Source organism: Chlorocebus sabaeus, chromosome 25, assembly GCF_047675955.1.
Source record: "Chlorocebus sabaeus isolate Y175 chromosome 25, mChlSab1.0.hap1, whole genome shotgun sequence".
Taxonomy (NCBI): Eukaryota; Metazoa; Chordata; class Mammalia; order Primates; family Cercopithecidae; genus Chlorocebus; species Chlorocebus sabaeus.
In genome coordinates, this window is record NC_132928.1 from 42,444,785 (window position 1) to 42,464,574 (window position 19,790).

The 19,790-nt window shown below is 33.8% G+C and overlaps 1 long non-coding RNA gene across 1 annotated transcript in view; it reads right to left on the reverse strand.

The window, feature by feature from the left end:
- The window catches only part of LOC140710197 (uncharacterized), a 50,681-nt gene that overhangs the window by 15,302 nt on the left and 15,589 nt on the right, over positions 1-19,790 (reverse strand). The window contains exon 2 of the long non-coding RNA XR_012091138.1: positions 8,017-8,086. This is a non-coding gene — a long non-coding RNA (uncharacterized lncRNA). The remainder of the gene's footprint in view (positions 1-8,016; positions 8,087-19,790) is intronic.

Here is a 19,790-nt window from a genome sequence, read left to right on the forward strand (position 1 = left end):
AATCAAATGCACTTTAAAGGACTAATGTCAAGTTTCCCACTGAAAGGTCTACAGATATCAGTGAACTCAGTATTTCCCATAATGCTCTGGGTTCTGATGGACACATTTGGGCAGTCTGACCAGGTGCCCAGCTTCTCTACTTACCAACCAAAAAGGAAATTCCATACCTCTCCCTCAGTCTGGTTGCATAGGAACCCCAGAACTCATTCACAGCAAACCACTTGCTGACCTAGTATCTGGCCCAGAGAGGGACATTTGTTGGAGTTAAAAGTGGGGCAAAAACCAAGCCATTTCTCTCTTTAAAGACAAATTTCCACCACGACATCTCTTTCAAGTTCATTAGAAATAAAAGTTTCTTAAACAATCACAACTTAAATAACTTTAAAACAAGAAATGCATTAGCATCTTTATTACAAACGTAATTGGTTTTCTTTTATTTTTCTTCATGGAGATAGGGTCACTAGTTAAAATACACCACTGTAAAATCTGCAATTTAAATTTCATTTCATGCTGCATTGTAGAAATAGTTTACATAAATAGCATCCATTAATCATTTAAAACAAAGGTTAAATGTAAATTAGGATCCTGTTATTTATTTCTATGATTATTTATGGGTTTCTAGTAAAGTTTGGTTTTTCTGAGGGTGAAAGAATTAATGTTTTTGAAAGTAAAAGATGTTTAAAGTTGATAACTTACAGAAATAAATTGACCAGGGAAGAATGCTATAACATCACAAACAGCATTTGAAGCTGAAGAGCATGCTAGCTTTCAATCACAATTTTAATTATGTGATGATTTTATTGTGAAATTTCTTTAAGATTTCTATCCATTGATACTAAATAACTACATTGAACATAATTCTAGGAAAAATGATATCTTTCTGGTTGCTTCACTTTTTTGAAGAGGGTTAAAATCTTGGTTTCATTATCAGTTTATTCATCAAAAGAAGCTAGTAAAAAATATACATCAGTATTAGTTGGTGAAGACTAGTGTTAAACTACATTGACAAAGAGAAAATATATCTGGATAAATGCCCTGTTTTAGTGGTTTGTATAAATCATTGTTCATCCCTTTATTAGAAAATGTCTGAGTAATTGATCAACTTTTATTGATCATTCTAAACTATTGCTCTTGGATAATTACAGTTAAAGTATTTCTATTCTTCAATTTGTTTCTTATGGTTCACTCTTATCACAGCTTGTGACATGATACTAATATCAAGAATGACAGTCTGAACTTTAGGAAAGAAGTAAAATAATTTTATATCTTATCATTTTACTAAAGTTCAGTGTGAAAGCATAAAACATGTTACCTAAATTAAATATATTTAAAAGAAATTAGCATTTTGATGTGTAAGAACCCAGAAATATTTAAGGTCACAGTCATTTTAAAAAGTGAACTAGCAAAACAGAACAATCATGTTTATTTCAGTACTCAGTAGCATCATATTTTATTGTGTTTCATTCTTTATGTAGGCTGTTAGGGGTATATTTAGCAGTGATATTTATGAAATGGTACCTTTTCTGAATACCTAAAATGAAAAATTTTATATTCTGAGAAGCAATATCATTTGGTTAGGGGTCGCTACCTTTTATTTAGTTTTCTAGATATTTTTGAGCAACAAAGTCCTGAGAAATATTTGGAGTTACAATAGGAAGTGCTATTTATTAATACAAGAACATCTATAATGTTGAATAAAAAATTTTTAATATATTTATGTTTATTTTAACAAATTATTATAATATCCATTCATAGAAAATTTGGATTACTAGGATGTCAATTTTAAATATCTACAGCAAAGTTCAAGTAATTTTTTCAATAAACTATTTTAATGGCTTTACATTTATATTATTTTAAGATTATGTTATCCAAGATAGGTTATATGCAAATACAACAGTTTGTAGCTCATTGTCTCACTCAAAATCATACTTTAATTATGCTCTAAACATATTTTGTGTTTCTCTTTGCTAGTCCAAGAAGGGAATTACACTTTAACTGTTCCTTTTTGATTAAATAATAATCAGAATGCATTAAATGGTTTAAAAAGTTAGATTACTCAACCTAGTATCATTTAGAGAGTGGAAATAAATGAGTCAGTTTCCAGAAATAATTATCAGGGCTTGGATAACAGTAAAACTTCTTTTTTTTTTTTTGAGACGGAGTCTCGCTCTGTCGCCCAGACTGGAGTGCAGTGGCCGGATCTCGGCTCACTGCAAGCTCCGCCTCCCGGGTTCACGCCATTCTCCTGCCTCAGCCTCCCGAGTAGCTGGGACTACAGGCGCCCGCCACCACGCCTGGCTAGTTTTTTGTATTTTTTAGTAGAGACGGGGTTTCACCGTGTTAGCCAGGATGGTCTCGGTCTTCTGACCTCGTGATCCACCCGTCTCGGCCTCCCAAAGTGCTGGAATTACAGGCTTGAGCCACCGCACCCGGCACAGTAAAACTTCTTACAATGAAACCAATCAAGAGAAGATTCAGTTCGAAATCTAGGTCTCCAGGACTACCTCTAAAGGCCATATGACTCCAGAATGATCCTTTACAATTTAATCTTCAAAATGAGCAAGGTCTGTATTTTAATATCTCCTGTGAACATGAAACAATATGTATAGCAAGCACACAAGGGGAAACTTTATAAATTGATTTACATTTTAGAACAAATGTCACACAAAGTACATTTTTGATACTATCCTGAAAGGACGAACATCAGCCCTTGAACACCATATGTGGTCTGTATGATGGCTTCTTGGCACCAATCCATAATCTATTTCTAGCAGTCACCATTTCAAAAATTTATGAGGACCTGGAAAGCACAGAAGGGCTAAAAAAAGCCACTTGAGTTCTGCTTATTAGCATACTCATTAAGCCTAATCAATAATTGATGAACCATTTGTGGAAAACATATGGATTAAATTACATCTTGGCTTATACCATTCTGAAAAGCCGTAAGTATTTTGCCCCATTGTTTGCTGTGTAAACATATTGTCAAAACTGATTCCGTAATAGATAACTGAAAAAATTTGGGCTTTCATTTCTACAGGCCAGAACTATAAATTATGCCATATTTTAACAAAATATTTTAAAATAATATAATACAGAAGCTATTTGCATGTAAAATTATTGGGATATGATATAAACTTTAAAAATTTTTTCAAACAATCCTTTAGTAGTGCTTGAGAGAGGGAAATAAAGGGCACTCATGGACAAGTCATAGCGAAGATTTAAAACGTTAGGCTACCCCCAATGTTAAAGGTACTCTTATGACACTCATCTTGGGGTGATTTTGAGCTAATCAATTCATATATTTTGTGTGTGATTATAAGATTTTAGAATCAGTACATTTAAAAAAAATGTTGATTTTAGAACAGTATTCTATTTACAAAAACACTGCAAACACAGTACAGTTTCCACACACCCTACACCCAATTTCCACTATTATTAACTTCTTAGATTAGTATAGGACATTTGCCATAATTAGTGAACTGATATTAATATATTATCATAAACTAAACTTCATACTTTATTCTGATTTTAATTCTACTTTCTTCTTTCTTTTTCTAAGATTCCTTCCAAGATATCACATTATATTTAGATGTCATGCCTTCTTAGGCGCCTCTTGGTTGTGACAATTTCTCAGACTTTTCTTGTTTTAGAAGACCTTGATAGTTTTGAGCAGCATTGCTATTTCATAGAATGATCTTCATTTTAGATTTTTCTCACGATTAGACTGGGTTTGGGCAGGAAGACTAGAGAACTAAAGCGCATTTCTAGTCCCATTATTCTCATCACACTGTATCAAGGGTACACACTATACACGTGACTTGTTACTGTTGGTATTAGCCTTGAGCACCTGATCAAAGTTTTGTATTTTATTGCATGTAGCTTCTGTAGACATTATTACAGAATTATACCTAAGTGTTTTTCTTTGTTGGTGTTATTTTATTTTGGTATTAAAAAAAAATTTTAAATTGCAACTGCTCATTGCAAATATATCAAAAATAAATAAATAAACAACTCTTGCTAATTAATCCTCTGACCTTGCTAGACTAGCTTACAAATTTTAGGATTTTGTTGTTGTTGATTCTTTGAGATTTTCTACATGGACCATCATGTCAGCTATAAATGAAGACAGTTATATTTTTTCTTTTACAATCAATATATCTTTAGTTTTCTTTTCTTGTCTTACTATGCAAGCTATGACTTTCAGTAGAATGTTGAATAGCAATGGCGAGAGAGGAATTCTTTGCTCTTAATATGATGATGCTAACTGTAGAGCTTTTGTAAACATTATGATACCTTTTAAATTAAAATGTTGCAAAGCCTAATCGTCAAAATTTTGTTCCAAAAAATTGTATCAAATTTTCACACATTTCTCTAGCTTATTATTTGTTCACTGTCAGATTTTTTTTTTTTTTTTTTTTTTTTTTTTTTTTTTTTTTTTGAGACAGAGTCTTGCTCTGGCACCCAGGCTGAAGTGCATGATATGATCACAGTTCACTGCAACCTGGAACTCCTGGGTTCAAGCAATATTCCTGCTTCAGCTTCCCAGGTAGTTGGGAGTACAGGTGTGTGCCATCATGACCCACTAATTTATTTATTTAGGTAGAGATCAGGTCTCACTATATTGCCCAGGCTGGTGTCCAACTCCTAGGCTCAAGCGATCCTTCCTCGGCCTCCCAAAGTGCTGGAATTACAGGTGTGAGCCACTGTGCCTGGCCAGGAAAAACTTCCTAATTCTATCTTAGAGAAACATAATTTGGCTTTAGTTAATAGTTGATAGAGACATAGGCTTAAATTTAAACTCTACGTAATTCTAAAAGACCAGAAATAATTATAATTATAGAAGTTTGGCTACAGTATTTTATAAATATAAAATAAATTTTCATAAATATCCAAGGGTAAAAACTCAGAAAACTGATGCAATAAGTGAATTTATATAATACAGACCAAAAAAAGAATACTCAAGAAATATTTAGTGCCTGACATTTAGGTAGAGAAACTCAGACCATAGAAGACACCAAAACAGCAGATATTTGGTAATTTATATTTTCTTCTTACTCTATCTGTAATAATAATTTTGTAACACCAGGCTTCAGATTATTTCAGATACTGTAGTTAAAGAATTAAAAATCAGATTTGACAAAAAAACACATGAAGAATATTTTTCAAACAGAGACACTTTATACTGCCCTAGATTAAAAATCTTCTCATAAAGCAGAGTTCCTTTTGTATGTTTACAGCAGTAACTCTTTATGAAGACTCTTTGAAAATACTGTTTTCCATTAAATAAATCATGCTAGGGTTGATACTCTTAATGTTGAGTGCGGCAGTATTTAAATGCAATAATGGTTGTTTAAAGATAGTAATCATAAACTCAATATCAAAAATTGAACTATTCAAAAATTCTACTGCTGAAGAGTAATTTTTAAACAAAGTTAAAATCATGATTTCTATAAGGTATAAAAGAAATATGACAATAATCAGATAACTCAGAACAAAGTTCTATAGGAAATATATAGTTTTCCATGAGACAATTTTTTCTCTACACTGTCATTTGTTGTTTAATGTATACAATTCTCATTGATAACTCACTCATGATCTAGTTGTCCTCTCGTGTATTATTTAGTTATTAATTGGAATAGCTGCACGTTGACTGTGTGATGAGTGCCATCACACAGTAATTGGAAGAAAAACATAAACAATATGTGCCGTTATATAACAGTATAATGTAATTAAAATATTTACAATGTACTAATGACTGTCCTGAGAGGAAATTCAAACTCTGTGAAAGTTGGGGAGGCTGAAGTGAGGGTATTGAATGATCAGCTAACTTTAAGAGATCAACAGAAAAGAGTAAAAATGAGATTTCTAGAAATAAGGACTAAAACCATGAAATTGAGTTTATGACTGGAACACCTTGAGAGATTTTTGTATGATTGCAGAGATGTAGGCGTAGAAAATAGATCAGTAGTAGGATACTGGGAATATTAGTTAGGGAGCTGTTGGCAAATGACCTCACATATCAGGTTGAAGAGTTTCAACTATGTTTTCTGGCCTCCATGAGTTGTAGGATATTTTAGAGCAGAGATTGGTGTGTCTTTACATAAGATAATTGAAGTAGAAATTATAATTACTGACAATGACCACCCTAAGTACTAAACTACAAAATGACAAAAATACAGATCACCCAACCCATCAACTGAGAATACACTCATGCCAGAGGCTAAACAAGACTGGACAGACATATTACTATTTTGGTCATCATTCAGTCTGGTCATCCAATAAGAAAAAACTGAATATGAATTTCTAGTAAGTAGAGAACAAAAGATTGAAACCGAAGTAATTAAGTGCTTGCTGTTTGCCCATTGACAAGATAGTCACTGGTCATAGAACTATCTGCATTCTTTATGCTGCATCACTTTATTTTTCTACTTTTACCTAATGATGTTTCCTTTTCTTTATTATTATTTTTTTCTGGTAATGACAATTATAATTCTTTAAAATGCTTGTTTAAATAATCTTTACAGTTAAAAAGAATGATAAGGTCAAGTTGATATTTTTAAAACATGTATTTTTAATTTGTGGTAAAAATGTGCAGATGACAGATTGAAGAGCAGAAGGGAGAGGCAACAATTGTTTCCAATTGTTTATTTTGCTTCAGAGAGAAAAAGGAGCATCTTCATATGTTAAATCAAGCAAATACTCTTTCAAAGAGTCAACTTTTATAATGCATCACCTCAAAGGGGAGAATTTAAGAAAATTTTAGAAACAATGTATTGCCACTATCATATTGTGATTCTATATATATCTGCTACCCAATTGATTACATGTTGTAAGATCATATCATTAATTCTCATATATATCATAGGTTTTTGGTATATAGATGCCTGATACACTAGGCCAGTGGTTGTGAACCTGCACACCTGAAGTTTAAGGACAATATGGGCTGTGGTAGAGTCCTTAATAACTCCATTTTCCCCTCCATAGACTGCATTCTTTGCCAATGTATTTTGCAGTTAATCTGTTAAAGAGGCAGGGTCTATTTATCCACTTTAAAAATCCAAACTCAATCATGTAAATTGCTTTGGTCAATTGAATATAATAGAAGTATAGCTTGTCAATTCTGATCATAGGTTTCAAGAGACATTGTTTCTGCATGTTTGTGCATTTTTACTTGGAATTCTGCCATCACCATGAGAAGACACTGCCCTGCTAACCCTCTGTTTCCAGAAGAGAATGACAACTTCTATTGAAGAAACAAGTGGAATCTGCTGACTCCAGGCAAGAGCAGCTACTCTATAATCTTGAGAAATGCATGCTAAATTACTTACCACCAAAGTTTTCTGATTGTTAAGCAGCATTATAATGGTGGCATATAACTTATACATGGGTGTCTTTTTCTCAGAAGGCACTTGTGCTTATATACATGAAATACTCATGTATTCTCAGGGAGCAAATCTTATTTTTCAGCTGTTAACTGAATATGAGAATAAAACTCCTAACACCAGACCAAAACAAAGCAGATATTTCTAGGTTACTTGTGACTTTATTTCTATATAAAATATTTTTCAAAACCCGGTCTCCCGGGGATATTTTAAACATATCATGCCCTGTGGCAATTTTTTTCCTGTAGACCAGTTTTTCTAATCTTCTGTGTTCCAATGTTTTTACCACATTTTGAACACTGACATTTGTTGAGGCTGTGTAATGATTCTTCACTTAGAAAGTCTTTTTTTTTTTAAACAAAACAAAACAAAACAAAACATGTGCTACAAACACTTTCAACTCTTTTATAGTCACAATAAACAGTTATGTACATATTTATGTTCAGGCTAACTTCCATCTTCTATTTTAAGCAAAACCGTTTATTCTAGTTACTACTTTTCTACTTACCTTAACCAATTTCTTTTTAGCTTGCAAAACATTTAAAAAATAGCATACATAATGTTTATTCTATAAATGAACTTTAATTTATTGCTCCAATAATTACTTCCAAATTATAATATTTCACATATTTGCCTTGTACTGAACAAGGTAGAGTTACAGCTACTGGAGGTGACTTAGATATACTTCCTGATTTTAGAATCTCCTAGAGGGACAAGATGAAAACATATAGTACACAATATAGAGATATTTATACCCATTTAAAAATGTAAGGTGCAGACTACATACTGATTCAAAAAAAGGATAGGTATTTTGGGGTAACCAAAGAAAATCCTAGTAAAAATCTAGTTCAAAGTAAGTTACTAGACCCTTTCAAACATTACAGCATTAATTATTGGATGTTCCTCAGAGTTTGGGGAAAATACACATATATTCCCACAAATCTGGTTGTTTTGTGAATCCACTGAATATTACTCTACATATTATTTTTTTCTTTTTTTGAGACAGAGTTTCCCTCTTGTTGCCCAGGTTGGAGTGCAGTGGCGTGATCTCAGCTCACTGCAACCTCTGCCTCCCAAGTTCAAGCGAGTCTCCTGCCTCAGCCTCCCAAGTAGCTAGGAGTACAAGAGAGTGCCACTACGCCCAGCTAATTTTGTATTTTTGGTAGAGATGGGGTTTCACCATGTTGGCGAGGCTGGTCTTGGAAGCTTGACCTCAGGTGATCCACCCGCCTTGGCCTCCCAAAGTGATGGGATTACAGGCATGAACCAGTGCACCCAGCTAATATTCATTTTAAGACTCGTTTGGATCTAGGATGTTTTGTATCATTTTGAAGCTTCCTTTCAAACCAGTATTTGGCAAAAGGAACCCCAAAGGGACTTGACATCCATTTGAATTTTACTGAAAACAGTCCAGGGAGATTTTCAAAGTCAGTCAAAATTCTCAGAGAAGGGCAATGATACAGTTCATTCACATAAGCAGAAGTCAAAATGACTAAGAATTTTTAAGTATCATATGAAGTAGAAGATAAACTTTATCTTATAAGCTATTGGAATTATAACTTTTATTTATTCATTGAACAAATATTTATAGTGCACTATTTTTTTCTAGGTATTATCCTAGGTGTTTTCAGTTTTAGCGCATTTTTAATTTTAGTGCGTTGACCACATAATTCAACTTCTAAGATTTAGTGTGACGTAAACAGAGAAACCATGAAAAAATGTAAACATGAGAATGTTCCTTGCAACTTTGTTTATAACAGGAAAAGTCTGGAAACAACTTCAAAGAAATACAGCACAGGTTAAATACATTATAGCATACTGATTTAATGATATATTATGCAACAATTGATACTGTGTTATATGAAATTTGAATGTTGAGAGGAAACATTCATAATACATTAAGTGGGAAAAGTTAAATATATAGCTATATATACACATATGTTATATATATGACTCCTCTTATTTTATTATTTCTTATTTTTTGGTGTATCATATTGCCTGAATTGAGATTTCAAAAGACATTTTGAAATACAAAAGTTTCTGTCTTCTCAGTAGCAGGGGCTTGAATTATTCTTTGCATTAGTTTTCTTCTGCATGGGGAAATGTCTTAAATGAACCCTTTAGTTGTTCATACATAAGGCAAATATATTCTCCCTATTTAGAAGGAAAACCCCAGAATAAACCTGTAACTTGAATGGAAATATTGTTCTCAAATAATGTCCCAAATGTTCTGTAGGGTATGCATTTTATTCTGGTTCTTTCTTTTTAATGAGAGATTTGTCTCTGCAGAAATAGTGTCTTTTAGAATTTATGTTTCTTGTTCTAAATATGGAATTTGATGGTTCTGTGCTATGCACATCTACTCATTTTGTGAAGCTGTGTTCTTTTTTCAGTAGTTACTTGCCGGAGGTGCAGAGCGGAGGCACAAGTTGCTGAAGAAGGATGTATGGATCTCACTGGTTCTCTTTTTTAATGAGAGATTTGTCTCTGCAGAAATAGTGTCTTTTAGAATTTATGTTTCTTGTTCTAAATATGAAATTTGATGGTTCTGTGCTATGCACATCTACTCATTTTGTGAAGCTGTGTTCTTTTTTCAGTAGTTACTTGCAGGAGGTGCAGAGCGGAGGCACAAGTTGCTGAAGAAGCATGTATGGATCTCACTTTCATCTGACACTGCAGGGGGTAAAGTGGGGGGAAAATAGTGATCCAGGCAAAGCTCAGTCTGTACTAGGTTGTTATTGATGACTGTATCCATAATTTATTGCTACATTGCAAATTACTCTAACACTCCATGGCTTCAAACAATGCTAATTTATTATGATTCACAAATCTGCAGATGAGCTGGAGTTTGGCTGATCTAGGCTGGGCTCTGTTAAATGTTTCTAATTCAAGAGGCAGAAGTTGGTACAGCACCACTTCTCACAGCAGAACTGCAGATCATATGTCTTTTTCTCACTCTTCTTGAATATGTGAGCTAGCTGGAGCAGTTTTTTCCTGGCAATGACAGAGGTGCAAGAAGTATAAGTATCATATACAAACTTTGTAAGTTTAGTCTTTGAACAGGACCGGCATAGTCACTTCTTCCTTTCCAACATGGGTCACACAAGTCAGATGGGATGCATAAAGTTAAGGTGTGAGGGCATCCACTCTACCTACAGTGAAGCCAACAATGCAACCTTTCACAATGTTGTCTAAGCATGAACTACTTTGACTATGGGAAATGCACCAACATTGGAATAGTGTTTTCTGCTGTGACTCGTTGACGTCAGTGTAGAAAACTACAGCTCTGAGTGCTGGTTCTTCTCTAGAGTACATAAACATTACCCACTGTTAATCATTCTTAAAAAATCACAAATTCTGTGGTTCAGTTATGGCATTCTTCTCCATGGGTCTTGTTCATGTTAAGCCTTTGTGATCAATCAAATTCTATGGTTTTAGAGGTCCGTTCTCAAAAATGATATCAAATTGCACAACACAGTAAGTCTTTATGCATAACATACCGTTATGTCCTAAGTTTGATGTGCTAATTTTGGTTTCTTTGAAAAGTGTGGCCTTTACCTATAGTCTCTAACTTTTAGTAGGATTTCCTTGAATCTTCCTTATATGGAGTAGCTAGCTCAGGGTTTAATCCTCATTCTTAAAAGCCTGAATAGGCAGAAGATTATCATAGTCATCATAAACTAAATACATTTGGTTCATTTACTTTTGTTATTTTTACATATTTAGGGGGTACGAATGTAAGTTTCTTACATGCTTATATTGGATAGTGGTAGAGCCTGGCCTTTTAGTGTACCCATTGCTTAAAGAGAGTACTTTGTGTCCAGTAGGTAATTTTTCAACCTTCACCCCCACTCCCTCCCTCCCACTTTATGCAGTTTCCAATGTAGGAATAATAGCCACTTGGATCATTTAAATTAAAATTTTGTAACACTCAGCCTCTTACAATAAAAGCCAGTTTATTTGAGGATATATTGGTAAATTAAACAAAATGATGTCGCATTTCCTTCACTGTATGTCAGCCCAAGAGTTGGATAATTCTTACGTGATGCCACATAGGGATTGCAAGTCTATCAGTGAAAGAAACAGTAGAGGCAGAAGTGAGCACTCTTATCCAGACTGATTCTTCATGCATAGTTATTGCTAAGTCCCAACTTCTATATTGGAAAGGCACCCAGACCAGGGTTAGGAGTCACTTGATATCTCTCAGTTTTGCAGCAGCAGTCATCACAATAGCTAGGCCCACTGATTCATAAGGTTCTGTTCTACCTGGGACATTTAACTCCTGCTTCAACACTGGTACTGAGAAGAACCAAAGCTAAATATATTTAGGGAATGTATCAATGCTTTATGGTAGTGTTTGAAAATAATATTCTTTAGACAATTCCTCTGTTGTTATCCACTTGATGATGACTCTTATTAGTATGTCTTTATTCTTTCTCCAAGAAGAACTTTAGAACACAAAACATCTTTAATGCACATAATTAAATCAGCACAAAATTTTATAAGTTAATTTTTGCCATGTCTTATATATATCCATCTTACATCAAACTTGTAAATATGTCTCTTATTTTTACGTAAGATAATTATTTTCATACACTGTCCTGATATAGAACATTATAAACCACTGAGATTATTGTATCTGGTTAACGTTTCACTAACACTTCTTGTCATATATTCCAGAATGTAAAAAGATATGAGAATTACATCACAATTCCAGGATGTAAAAGACACCATTACATGGCACAGATCACATGAAGATAAAAACATATCCAAAAAATGATTATTTTATTTTATGATATGCTATTAGGAAAGACAGAGGAGGACATCCAAAGAGGGTAGGGTTGGAGAATCTGAGGTCCCACTGTGTAATGAATGGGACTTTAAAGTATTAAGATTTAGTTGGAGATATTAATATTACCTAATTTATACTTACATGTTTGTCAGTCCAGTTATTTATAATAAGAATTAAGCACTCAAAGATGTCATCATTGTTTATTTAAAATAGCAGTAACAATAAATAATACTGTCTCTGTCAAAAATATAAATAGGAGCAGGTGTCCTTGAATTTCTGTGGTAAAAGGTAGAATCATTGAAGTGCTCCCTTCATGTTTTCTATGCCATCCCATAGTTCAAGGATATAAATCAGGAGTTCCTAGATCATGGCAGTGGTTGTTGGGTGTGAAGGTCCATGAGAACCACAATAGGATTCATGGTCAATTGCCTTGATGATTTAGGTTTTGGCATCACATAGAATGTCACTAAATGGACACAGAAATTCTCACCTACCCATACCAATTTTGACTTATCAAAAAGATCATAAATTTAGAAAATAATATATGTAAATGGATCTTGAAGATCATTTTTTCTTTCCATTTGTCCTAATTTGGTCTGCTATAACAAAATGCTGTAGATTGGGTAGCTTGTAAACAACAGAAATGTATTTCTCACAGTTCTGGAGGCTGGGAAGTCCAAGATCAAGGGATATTTGATCTCTGGTGAGAGCCTATTTACTGGTTCATGGATGGTGCCTTCCAACTATGTCTGCAAATGATAGATAGAAAGAACAAATAAGCTCCCTTGGGCCTGTAAAAGCATTAATCTGATTCATGATGGCTCCTCCATCATGATCTCCCATGATCATGATGAGACCTCCCAAAGTTCCTACCTGTAAATACCATCACTTTGGAGGTTGAAATTTCAACATGAATATGGAGAGGAGGGAACACAACAAACATTCACACCACAGTGCCACTTTTCTGTTTCTGTGCTGTGATGAGTACAGGTGTAAATTGCAAATTATTCTAGAAAATTAGATCATTGATGTTTTATCAAGTGTAATAGAGAAAAGATAGAGATTAAAATAAGATTAAATATTACTAAACAAATAATAACGTCCTGCATTTTCCTTTTTGTTCCCAGTGACCAATTCACTCAATCCACCCTTACAAACATCAAGAACAAGAAGTTCTGTAACATTTTCCAGCTTCAACTGAAGCTCATATTATAGTTTGTGAATGGTCTTTTGCTACTTATTACAATACTGCAAATGGCTTTGAAAAGAAAACACAGATTTCAAATGCAGAATGAAATTTTCATGCATGAGACAAAATATCGAATAATATTATTTAATATGATCTGGCTGTTATTCTGAAATTTCATTTGCACTGAATTATTAATGCCAAGGAATGAAACGTTTTTGAAAGATGATTTAATATTCCCAGGAGTTATTGGTTCATATCTGAAAAAGAATAGTTGGTTTCTTGATGATTAATTAGAATGGGATGAATAGTGTCAGATAAAGGAGTAATACTAGGCACATATTAATGATAATAGAACTTAGGTGTTTGTTCTACATTACAAAAACCAGTGACATCTTAACAAAAAGAAAATAATGTAAATGCGTACTATAAATTTTGTTTACGATACAGACTTTTATATGTGAGGATTTGCCTTGTGTATAGGCATTAAAATATTTTTAAAAGTCACTTAGGGTATGTTAATTTGCCATTATTTTTGGCAAAATTCTTTGTTTCTTCAGTTTTTTTCTTCCACTATTCATGTGCTTTTGCCTAATGTCTTAAATTATAAATAGAAACCCAAGCAAATGCACTAGAAGTTTCACTAACTAGACTGAAATAACTCTTAAATATCAACTGTCGAGGAAAAGAAACTTCTAAACCATTTTTTATTTTATTATTATTATTATTATTATTTTTTAGACGGAGTCTCCCTCAGTTGGCCAGGCTGGAGTGCAGTGGCGCCATCTCGGCTCACTGAAAACTCCGCCTCCCGGGTTTACGCCATTCTCTTGCCTCAGCCTCCTGAGTAGCTGGGACTACAGGCGCCCGCCACCATGCCAGGCTAATTTTTTTTTTTTTTTTTTTTTTTTTTTTTGTATTTTTAGTAGAGCTGGGGTTTCACTGTGTTAGCCAGGATGGTCTCGATCTCTTGACCTCGTGATCTGCCCGTCTCGGCCTCCCATAGTGCTGGGATTACAGGCATGAGCCACCGCGCCTGGCCACTAAACAATTTTTAAAACACCAAAGTCTGTAAAAAAAAAAAAAAAAAAAGGGGGGCCATTAAGAGGTCCTTAGATATATTCTTATATATGAAGAATAATATTTTCTTTTTTAAAAAATTTTACTTTAAGTTCCAGGATACATGTGCAGAATATGCAGGTTTGTTACATAGGTGTACACGTGCCATGGTGGTTTGCTGCACCTATGAACCCATTATCCAGGATTTAGGTCCTGCATGCATTAAGTATTTGTCCTAACACTCTCCTTCCCCTTGCTCCCCAACACCCAACAGGCCCTGGTGTGTATTGTTCCCCTGATGAAGCTGGAAACCATCATCCTCAGCAAACCAAGCACTGTATGTTCTCACTCATAAGTGGAAGTTGAACAATAAGAACACATGGACAAAGGAAGGGGAACAAGAATAATATTTTCTAATTACAAATTGGATGCTTCCCAGGGATATATTGTATTACATTTTTTTCCTCAAAGACAAATGGTATATAATTTGAAATGGGTTCAAATAGCTTTTAAATATAATGTTAATTATGTTATTGTACTGTTAATTATAACTACTCATTTTCTATAAAATATAAATTCTATAAAATACCAATTCTACAAAAATGAAGCTCAAATTTATTGTGAAAATGTCTGATTAAAACAGATAATATTTACAATTACTCTGAAACTCATCATTAGGAGACAATTAGAGTTTCTATTATTCAGTTTACTTGATAAATTTTTGTTGCATTCCAAAAGTTCATTTGGAATTTAACAATTAATTCATTCAACAAATATTTACTCCCTGAACACTGTGTCCCAAACACTGTGCTAAGAGTTGGAATAAATCACTGAATAGTACAGACATTGTTCATAACCTCATTGTGCTGACAGTATATTGGAGAAATGTATATTAAAAAATGTAATAATTAAAAGTAAAGCACTTTGGATGCCAAGGCAGATGGGTCATTTGAGGTCAGGAGTTCAAGACCAGCCTGAACAACATGGTGAAACCTGTCTCTACTAAAAATACAAAATAATTAGACAGGTGTGGTGGTGCATGCCTGTAATCCCAGCTACTTGGGAGGCTGAGTGAGGCAGGAGAATCTCTTGAACCCAGGAGGCGGAGGTTGCGGTGAGCTGAGATCACGCCAGAGTGAGATGACTCTGTCTCAAAAATAAACAAACAAATAAATAAATATACAGTGTGGCGAAAGAAAATACATACTACTTTGGAAGTGAGTATAGGAAAAACAAATGGCTTATAAAGTAAAACAAAAATAAAAAATGCCACACACACACGCAAAAACAAGATGCTTAAGCTATGACTCAAAAAATAAATGTAACTCAGATCATAAAGAGAGGTTAGGGAGAAGAGTCATGATGAAGTATGAGGAGGACAGAGTCTGGGAAGTGTGAGATCATTCTGGGAACTAACAAAAACTTCAAATAGGGAAAGCTCAGGGTACATCTCAGGGACTGCATGGAGAAACATACAACTGAAAGATAAAAACTGAAGCAGAATATGTCATGTGAGGTTTAGGTGAAAGTATAGGTCAGGACTTTATAGACCATATTTTGAAATGTTGTCTTTATCTTAAGAGCAATGGGCATCTACCAAAATTATTTTAAGAAGGAAGTGAGCTGATAGATTTGAATGTCTGAGTGATCTCTCAGAGATTGAATTGGAGTGTAGCTGGGGTAGTTGTTTCAAAAGGAAGGCCATTGCAGTCATCAAAGTAAGAGATAATGGCTTCAGGTGAAATGGCACTGGTAGAATGTAAAGAATAAAAAATATTTGAAAAATAAGCAAGACGCAGAAGTTATGTCAGTTAGTGAATGTTTATGTGTAGGAATTAAAAGAAAAAAAATGTGTCAAAAATAATCTCCAAGTATCTGATTTGAAGAGCCAAACGGATGGTGGTGCAGTAAAACATACCAGAAGAACCACATTTGAAATTGGGAAAAATGGTTTCAGTTATTGACATATTGCATGGGAGATATCTGCAAATTATCCAGGTAAAAATCAAGTAAACAGTTGTATACACAGGAGATAAGAACATAATTCAAATACTATGTTATTACAGTACATTCAGTCATTCAACAATAACAGTAAAATTAAGAGCCTATTATCCTAGGCACTATTTTTCCATTTAAGCTATGACTCGAAAAATGAATGTAACTCAGATCATAAAGAGAGGATAGGGAGAAGAGTCATGATGAAGTGTGGGAGGACAGAGTCTGGGAAGTGTGAGATTCAACACACAGTGAAGTATCTGTCCAACACATCAGAATTTGGGAGGTTTTATTAGGGAACAGGAGTGATAGGCAGTCAGCAAAAAATAAAAATAAGTATATTCATATGATCCAACCTGAACTGAATTTAATGTTTAAATTATGAAAAAATTGTGATTAGCTATTAACATGAGATTTTCTTTAAAAATATTACCACAGAACACATGAAAGTACACCAACAGAAACATATGCATACTGTTTATTAGTATTATTTTCAAAATATTAGTAGCTGTAACTTTTGGTCTATTCTACAGAAAGCACAGTGAGAACAGCTTTCTGCCAACTGTACCACTGGAAAACTGCAAATAAACTTAATGAAAAATTTGAGTTACGGTAAATTTTATACACTGTGCGTCTACTTTGAGGGGTGGTGTGGATAAATGGGTGGCAGAATGTTGAGATTAAAAACTCGTATCCGTTACTGCCTTTTCTTTAAACTTCAGAATATTAACCTTAAGTATCCAGATGAATGAGACATATAAGAAATGTAAGTTAAAGAAATTTGAGAAGGATGGAAATATTATAAATGTAATATATATTGCTTTCAGTACATTCCCAATGTATGCGATGAATGACAAAGTAGACACATCACAAAAAAATTGATTATATGAAGTACATCAGAATATTTTTGAAATTTTACTGGTGTATAGTTTACGACATTATGATTTGCAGTTTAGCATTTTAAGTCCCGTTAATTGTAGAATAAAGTCATGCTTCATTTTTGACAATTAAATACAATTTTACTAGAAGGGAGAAAGAACTCTGAATTGGACTCAAAGGAGAAATCTTCTTTAAAGGTCACCCTTATTAAATGGCATGACAATTTGATTATGCCATTCATGCTTAATACCCCAGACTATTCTCAACACAGTGGCTGGAGTGACACTTTTAAAAATTAAAGTAAGATCATGTTATTCCTCTACTCAACATCCTACCAAGTTTCTACATGTCCCTCTGAATAAAAACCAAAGGCAGTACTATAACATACCAGACTTTATAGGATCTATTTGCCCATCACCCACCTGTCTAACATCGTATCCTCTTACTCTTCCCCTTGGCCACTCTACAGTGGCCACACTGATCTCCTTGCTCGCTCAAGAATACCAAGCTTGTCCGTCTAGGAGCCTCTTGTACTTACTCTTTTTACCTCCTGGAAATTCTGTTTCTCCACAGGGTGATATCCACAGGATGAATTTCATCTTATCAAGCCTCTTGCCAAATTGTACCTTCTCAATGAAACTTTTCTTGACCGTCTCATTTAAAATGAAAGTCATTACCTAATGGCACTACTTATCTCCCTTTCTTCTTTATTTCTTTTTGCAGTGGCATTTAACAATCTTTAAAATAGCATAAAATTTATGTACATATTATTGATTTTTTTTTTGCCCTCCTCACCCCATAAAGAAAGCCAGCTATGTGATCCTATTGATATTTGTCTCTTTAATTTACTTCAGCCTTCCGAATAGCACATCACACGTAGAAAGTGCTCATTAAAATTTGATGAATGAATAGATGCTTGTTAAATACTATCCTTACAGAAGCATATTAAAATATTTTTGTGAATAAACATTCAGAAGAAAACTGGTATACTTCAGGCTTCTACTAGGGATGTAAACCTAAGAAAAAACAAGTCCCTGAGAAAAGAGACAGAGAGCAAGCAAGCACTTTCTTAACTGAGACCAATTCAGTTGGATATACCTAAAAAAAGAATTCAGCTAAAATTGTTAAAAATTCATAAAGGCTGAGTGTGGGCTACCAAGAACCAAATCTGACAGCACATTCATCTTGGACCTCCCAACTTCCAGAACTGTCAGAAATAAATGTCTGTTGTTTAAGCCACCCAACTATGGTATTCTGTTATAGCAGCTTGAGCTAAGATGCCATTTAAATACAAAGATGTGGATAGGTTAAAATGAAAGGATAGAAAAATGAATACTATGCAAACACTATTTAAAAGTAAGTTGGAGTAGCTGTCCTTCTATAAGACAAAGTAGACTTCAGAATGAGAATATTACTAAAGAAAAGGGAGGGTTTAGATAATAATGATGGATCAATTTTCCAAGAAGTCATAGCAATTGTAAATGTATATTCACTAACATCAGAACTTCAAAACATTGAAGCTAATATTTGTGATTTATTATATGCAAATTATGTATGAAACTAAGAATCCATATTTTTAGAGGACTACAAGGGAAAATAAATAAATTTATATTTCCAGTTAGAGATTTCACCACTTCCCTCTCGGCAAATGGTTTAGCACAAGTAAACATATATCAATAAGGATTTAGAAGACCTGAACACCACCATCAACCGATGTGACCTTAATTGGCATTTAGAGAATCCTTCACTCAAAAATAGCAGGAATATAATGTATAAGTGTGCATGGAGCTTTCACTAAGATATGCCATATTCTGAGCATTACAACAAATTTTAACCATTTAAAAGTTTATCATATGATATATGTTTTATGGACCATGACAAAATTGAACCAAAAATTATTAACAGATAGATATCTGGAAAGACTCAAATATTAAGTCGAAGAAGTCAGGAAAAAGAGAAGGCCCCCCAAAATTTAAAACCATTGACCAAACAGAATTTTAAATATATCAGAATTGGACAGATAGAGTTAAACAGTACTAAGTAGGAAATGTATATAATTAATTGTTTCTATTAGAAATAAAGATATTTAATAAGAAGTCCGATCTTCTCCTTTAGAAAACTGGAAAAATCAGAGCAAATTGAACCCATATCAATGAAAAACATGGAAATAAGAACAATTTAATTCTTTTGCATGTGAATGCCTGCTTTCTCAACTTGATGTATTGAAGACTGTCATTTCCCCAGTGTGTATCCTTGGAACTCTTGTCAAAGATCAGTTGATTATTTATTCTTTGGTTTATTTTGGCTCTTTATTCTGACCCACTGGTCTATACACCTGTCTTTAGTAACATACAGATTTGATTTCTGTAGTTTTGTAATATAGTTTGAAATCATGAAGTATGTGATGCCTTCCACTTTGTTCTTCTTCAGAATTACAGTGGCTCACGCATGTAATCCCAACACTTTGGGAGGCTGAGGTGGGCAGATCGCTAGAGGT